A 7042-nucleotide genomic window follows, 5' to 3' on the forward strand; every position below is an offset into this window, starting at 1 on the left:
CTGCCCGTGGATGCGGACGTGCCTGCACCGCCCTCCACTGGCCTTGAGTAACTGGCTCCAAGCTCAGTGCTGGGCCTGTGACCTTGGGGTGGCAATGAGTCCTCACCCCTCTCGCCAGTGGCTACCAAATCTTCTGTCCCCTGATGGTGCCCCACTGGGTCAGGGGCTGGGGGCCTGGGGCGCTCACTCCCCATCTCCACACACACTGCTGCCCTCCCCATGCAGTGTACCCCCAACCCCATTTCACCCCTGCTCCCTCCACGCCCTCAGGCCCTGCGCACCTCCTCTGGGGGCGGGGTGGGGTGGGGGACCCAGCCCCTCCCCACCCAGCACTTGCTGTCCCTGTGGGCAGGGTGGTGTCGCTCCCCAGGCTGTGCTCCTACTCCTGAGCTGGTTCAGGGCTGGCAGGTGGCCACTGCCCAGTGACAGGGAGAAGGCTAGGCCACTGTCACTGCAGGGCAGAGGACACCGGGGGCAAGGCAGACCCCGGGGGGCGCTTCTCTCTCTGCACAGAACAGTTTAACTGGGTGCCAACCATGTGCCAGCTGCCACAAGCATACTGAGATGAAGCAGACACTCCCTGGGAGGAGGGGAGCTCCAGTCCTGGGGAGTGGGCGGGGTGGGGGGATGGGGGGCATGCAAATGCCAAGAGCAGGGGCAGCCTGAAGACTGGCAGGCTTCATGGAGGAGGCGGCCTGTGAGCTGAGGCTGGAGGGAGGCTGTGCTTTCAGAGTAGGAAAGGCATGTGGGTGGGGCATGGCCGGATGGGTCAGGGCACTTTCCTGTTCAGGATGAGGGGCCTGGTCAGCGGGACCTGACTCCACCGAGGGCGGGGGGTCGGAGGGGCTGTAGGAGCTGGGATGGGAAGAGGCGGAGCTGAGGGGCTGAGGGAGGCCCCTCCTCCTCTTCCGGTTGCCCCCCACCCCCGTCCAGCACCTCATTAGAGGAAGAGCCCCCACTTTGAGGGCCCAGTCGTGTGTCCTGGGCCCACAATCCTTTTAGGGAGACAGGAAAATGTTGTCATTTCTTTTAAGAAAAACGTGAACTTTAAGGTTGAAGAAGATGTTTTCACGTATAACGTTCATATGTTTTTCTTTATGCCAATAAAGTAATCAAATCTAACTTTAACACTTTTTTAGATAAAAAGGGCCCCCAGTGGCAGGAGGCTGGGCGGAGGCCAGGTCAGCTCCGAGCTCACACTCGTTCACGCGCACCCCGTGCGGGAGACAGCGTTACTGCCCGTTTACAGACAGGGAGCTGGTCCACGGAGCACGGCCTCTCCCAGGCGGATGGAGATTCTCCTCTTTTACCCGCGGCTCCTTGACCCCCCCAGCCCCTGGGCGCTCAGGGTAGAGAACTGATCCCTGGCATTCCCAGGCCTATGGCCCGCCGGCTCACCCCTCATCGCTTCCCCGTGCCCCGCCACCTCTCCCTCAGCCACACTCCAGGTCCTCAAACTTGCTCCATTCCTCCTGCCCCAGGGCCTTTGCATGGGCTGGTACTGATGCCTGGAAGACAGCCTCCCCATCTCCCAGCCTGGGAGTCAGCTACCAGGGTCTCGAGCATCCCTGGCTACGCCCTCCCCTGGGTCATGAATCCCAGCCGCCAGCATCTTCCCCTCCCAGGTGAGTGCCTCCCCCCTCCCCCCTTAGCCCGTGTGTCTCGCCCACAGTGTGTCCCCAGCTCCCAGCAGAGCCGGTGCACAGCAGGTGCCCGCTGACAGTTTACTGAGCAGACCGAACAGGCTGTACACGGGTTGTGCCCAGAGGCGCGCAGCAAGGCCGCACGGGCCTGCCTGGCTCTCACCCACGGGGCCTGGCAGAGGCAGGACCTGGGTGGGGGGTGCCGGCCACAGGGCTGGTCCAAGGGCAGTGGCGGGAGGCGGGTAGGAGCCTTTCTCTGATGGGAGCTAGATCCTCCAGCCCTGGGTGGGGGAGCACCCAGGGAGGCGGGGACACGTGCGGGGGCGGGGAGGGGACTCAGTGACCTGAGGAAAGCGCTGAGCCGGTCGCCGGGCCAGGGAGGGCCTGCACGCGGGCACAGTGGTGCCAGCTGTGACTTTGAGCCCACACAGTCCCCCTGTGTGTTTCCGGGGGCCACTGCTGACACATGTCCCCGACCGCTGCTCCTCCAAACACCTTGTCCCAGCCTCACATGCCGGAGAGGCCGCCCACCAGCCTCCAGGAACTGGGGGCTGCTCCCTCCGCCCCCACAGGCCTGGCCGCTGTCCTCCATCCTCCTTTGCGAGGCCAGATCTCAGCTTTCTGTCATTTGACCAGTCGGCATCCAGTGCCCACTGTGCCAGGCTCTGGGACGCAGCCGGGCAAGGCCCTGCAGCACAGAGCTCACCGGCCAGGGCGGGTTGGGAAACAATAGAAAGAGAATAAACTGAATAAAGAGAATCAGTCAGCACCAGAGGCTGGGAAGGGAGTAAAAGGAGAGGAGAGCGGCAGACGGGCGGTGAGGCTGATCTAGAAGGATCAAGGGACTGCTGCATGGAGGGAGCCAGCCTGTGCAAAGGCCCTGGGGCAGGCGTGGGCCTGGCGGGTTTGAGGTACATCCAGGAGGGAGCGAGTAAGAAAGAAGGTCAGAGGGCAATGGGGGCAGGAGGGGGACCCGCTAGCTTCTGCACTGTCCAGGGGATCCCTTCCCCAACCTCCCTGACGGGGAGCCTCTTTGGCCCCCCCCCCCCCACTGCCTAGGTGTCCCGACTGCAGCTGCCCGTTCTGGCCTGCCTCCCCCGGGCTGGGCCCCACTGCTCACCTGTACCCCAGAGCCTGGCCCAGTGCCTGGTACCTACGAGGTGATGATTGCTGACTGGCAGCCCAGCTCCACAGGCGGGTTTAGGGGCATGGGCTTTGTTCTTGGGAAGTCAGTGTGTTGCCCCCCAGGCCAGTGGCGGGTACTCGTGTTGTTGAGGGTGAGTCGTCTAAAACATGTTTTAGATGAGAAACGCCCCACCGAGTGAATAAAACGTAAAATGTGCTGAATTTTTGAAGATAAAACAAGAGACTTCAAAGGCATCTCACGCTGTGGGCAGTTACCCTGTGTGACGAGCTCTGCCCCTCAGGCCAAGGTCACTGTCCGCTGAGGGGGGGCTGCCCGTGAAAGTGTGAGGGTCGCTGCACAGTTCCCAGGTTCGGGGGAGCTCACGGGGGAGGGGGGCAAGGGGCTCCCATCTGGGGGCACCAACCACAGGCTTTCACACGGCACCGCTGCTGCTCACCTGAACGCGTCCTATTACAGATGGGGAAACTGAGGCCCAGAGAGGGGAAGTGACGTGCCCAAGGCCACAGTGCTTAGTGGGAGGGGCCGATGTCTGTGCTTGGCCGGGCCTGGTCCTGAAACCCCAGCTGTGAACTTGAATTTGAGCCAGTGGCTCTGCCTCCTGGGGCCTCAGTCTCCACATCTGTGGGGTGGGTAGGTCAGTGAACTGACGTCCTCGGGGGGCCTAGGTGGTAACGTTCAAAATGCCCGTAAAACTGTGATGCCCCACAGAGTGTCCCAGGGGCAAGGGGGTCCCCTGACAAGAGCAGCTTCTTACTGCGTTTGGTCCCCAGCCCCCTAGGGAGAGCCGCGGGGACTTGGCTGAACGCGCAGCTCCATTCTACAGAAGGGGAAACTGAGGCTCAGCTAAGTGCCTGGCCCGAGGCCACCCAGGTTGGGGTGGTGGAGACAGGGTTCGAAGCCTGCGGGTCTGACCTGGAACCCGGGACACTGAGCATCCTGCTCAGACTTGGCTTGTTTGCCTCCGGGACTGAGCCCCTCGCCCGCTCTGCTCGGAGCAAAGCCCTGCGATCCTCAAAGCTGTTGGGAGCTGTCCCCAGCTGGGCCCCCACTTCTAGGACGCCCCTCTCACTGGCCCTGTGCCAGGCCCTGACTCCTCTGCCTCCCCCGAACCTTCACTCCTGCCCTAGCCCCCTGGTGTGCCCCGGTGCCCACCCCAGGCCTCTCCCTACAAAAGCCAGCCAGGCAGCCGTTTCAGCTCAAAGCCTGTGAGTGGGTGGTGGTTCCTGCGGGCCTGGGCCTCTCCCTTGTCCCCTCCTGCCTGGGTGCCTTGGACTGGGCCCCTAGAGACCCAACCTCCTAGCCAGTGGCCCCCAAGCTGGACCCCAAACTTTCAGACCCCCAAGCCCCTCAACACCCGCTCTCCAAGCCCCATCACAGTCACCGTCCACTTGTTGGTATTTTGTTATTCAAGGAATTCATGGGTAATCTACAGCAACACAACACACATGGGCAAAAAGCAAAAGAAAAGGGAGTCACCCTTCCCTCATCACTCAGACCCCACCAGCCCCTGCTCACTTTCCTGTCGGACCTTTTAGACTTTAAATAAAAACCAAACATAGTTAATAACACATTTATCAAGCCAGTTCTCTGCGCCAGGCACTGGGCCAGGCCTTTTAGACGGAGTCTCTCATTTCATAGTTCCCTCCCCCGAGAGCCTAGTGAGGGTGATATTATTCCCCCACTTTACAGGTGAGGAAATAGAGGCTCAGAGAGGCTGAGTGACTTGCCCAAGGTGGCGCAGCGGGGCTGGGAAGTGGGGGAGCCAGAGTTTGAGTCAGGTGGTCCGACCTCCAAGGGACCAGGGCCGGCTGCAGCGCTGCGGGTGCAGACCATGCAGACCCAGCCTCGGCTGCCCGGGCCTCCCCTCCCCCAGGAGCCAGGGGCAGGCGCTCAGCGTCCCGCCATTAGCATAACCATGAGAGGAGCATCCCTGAAACCCAATTACCAGGAGATGGCTTGGGCCCCAGCCAGCCGGGTGCAGACTCCATCTGCGCAGGAATGAGGGGCTGGAGCCCGAGGGAGAGTGGATGGATGGCTGAGGGACATGTCCTGAGGGGAGGGGCCGGAGAAGGCCCCGGGCCAGGCTCGGGGTCGGTGTGGGGGTGACCCCTCTGATCAGTGCCGCTGGACAAGCCAACTACCCCCAAGGACGAGTCACAGGCTCTCCCGCCCCCAGCTGGCTGGGTGACCCCAGGCAGCTCCTCGCCTTCTCTGAGCTTCATTTGAAAACCAGGAGCTGATTGAACAGAAAACAAACCGTGGGTTTGGAGGAGGAAAGAGGACCCCCTAACAGCCAGGCAGGCGGGGCCTCCACTTCTCACTTCCCCCTGAGTGTCTCCTCTCTCCTGGGCCGCCCTTCCTCTGCCCCTCACCCTCATTCATCCTCTCAGCAACCTTTCCTATTGATTTCACACACACACACACACACACACACACACACACACACACACTCGGCCCCTTGACCTACCACCAGCCCAACAAATACACCATCACAGAAGAGTTGAAGCCGCCCCAATGCAGAGGAACCCCACCCTGCATTCAGGTTGCATGTTCCTGACGGTTCTGCTGTGCAGGACATTAGCGAGGCCTGCATGTCTCCATTTCATATAAAGCGGAGCTCCTGGGGACGGCCGCATGCCCCCGCCGCGCTGGGGAGGTGACCGGGTCGGCCGGTGCTGCTCTAGTCCGTCTGTTTTCACTGCTGAGTAATACTCCAGGCGGGGACCACCCCGCACGCATCCATCTGCCCTCCCACAGACCAGCAGGCCGCGGTGCCAGTTTTGTCTCTTGCAAGCGCAGCTGCAGTGGCATCTTGCACACATGCGCTGGGAATTCTGTCGGGCGTACACCTGGGAGTGGGACTGCTGGGCGGTGGGATATGCTCATCTTTTACTTCACTAGTTTCTGCCAAATTGCTCTCCAAAGTGGTTGTTCAGATGATCGCTTTAAAATATAAATTAAGTCATGTCACTTCCCTGCTTAAAAATCTCAAATAGCTTCCGATTACATTAGAATAAAATCCATATTCCCCTCCATGAATGCCTGGCTACATCCCATACTCTGCTCCTTGGCCCCCCCCCCCCCCCCCCCCAGTTTCCTGGCCTTCTTTCTCTTCCTCCAATAGGTCTTGCTCTTTCATGCCCCAGGGCCTTTGCACATACTGCTTCCTCTGCCTGACACACTCCCCCTGCAGCTTTTCCCAGACAGGCTCCTTCTTATCCTTCAGGTCTCAATGAAAAGTCACCTCCTCCGAGAGGCCCCTCTTGACCACCCAGCCGAATGCCTCCTGTTCCTCTTATCACACTGTATTTTCTGCTGGAGCCCACACCATGGTCCTGAATGCTCTCATCCTCAGACTCGTTTGCTGATGTGCTCCCAGCATGGCAGCCTGTGGGAGAGGACCTGGTCTTCTTTGGTCATTCTTGTACCCAGAGGCCAACACGGGTTCGGCACTGAGGAACTGCTCTTAGTGCCATTCATCCATTCGGCAGACATTGATTTGGGCCGTCTGGTTGCCATGTCTGGAGGGTGCGTGAGCTGTGTGGGTCAGGGAGGGTGAGCTGTAGCGGAGGCTCTGCAGAGGGGAGTGTGGTCGAGTTGAGGGAGGGAGCCTGGAGCCTTCTCCGGGGGCCTGAGGGAGCCAGGGCAGGTGCGGGAGCAGCAGGGTGGGGCTTGCACTTTAGAAACACCCTCTCTGAGCTGAGGGGCAGGGAACTGCAGGGGGTGGGCCTGGGGCAGGGGCTGGGGGTAGTGGTGGCCCAGGGTTGACGGAGGGCCAGGAAGAGAGGCAGTGCTTCACCCCAGGGACCAATCAGAGGAGCGCGGGCGACAGGCTGGATCGGGCCTGGGACCGGCTTCCGATGTGGCCCAATCAGGTCAACGGAAGGAGCCCTTTGCGTGTGAGCTCCCCTCCGGTCCCCTCCTTCCTCCACTGCAGGGAGCCGGGGGGCAGCTTCCTGATGCAGAAACCCAGCGGCTCCCCCTGGGTCCCGCAGGCGCCCTTGACTGGCCCCGACCCTCAGGCTCAGACCTGAAATTGAGGCCTCGGAGGACAGGATCACTCCTGTTGGAACAGGAAGTGCTGCCTGGAGACCAAACAGACTCACGGTCTTCTCTTCCGGACAGAAGGAAGGGAGTTCAGGGAGGCCCCAGGGAGGACTTCCTCGGACACTGCCCACCCGCAGCCTGGCCAGCCTGCCCCCTCGGCCGCCTGTGACGGCTGATGCTCCCGCACCTGACTGGGACTCTCAGG

The 7042-nt window shown here is 61.4% G+C and overlaps 1 protein-coding gene and 1 long non-coding RNA gene across 6 annotated transcripts in view; one reads left to right on the forward strand and one right to left on the reverse strand.

Moving 5' to 3' along the window:
- Positions 1-7042, reverse strand: part of MACROD1 (MACRO domain containing 1) — a 149888-nt gene that overhangs the window by 18945 nt on the left and 123901 nt on the right. The window lies entirely within an intron of this gene.
- Positions 1-7042, forward strand: part of LOC102260888 — an 11718-nt gene that overhangs the window by 697 nt on the left and 3979 nt on the right. Inside the window, exon 2 of the long non-coding RNA XR_313472.2 lies at positions 1482-1625. This is a non-coding gene — a long non-coding RNA (uncharacterized LOC102260888). The remainder of the gene's footprint in view (positions 1-1481; positions 1626-7042) is intronic.

The sequence above is a fragment of the Myotis brandtii genome, unplaced genomic scaffold, assembly GCF_000412655.1.
Source record: "Myotis brandtii unplaced genomic scaffold, ASM41265v1 scaffold187, whole genome shotgun sequence".
Classification (NCBI taxonomy): domain Eukaryota; kingdom Metazoa; phylum Chordata; class Mammalia; order Chiroptera; family Vespertilionidae; genus Myotis; species Myotis brandtii.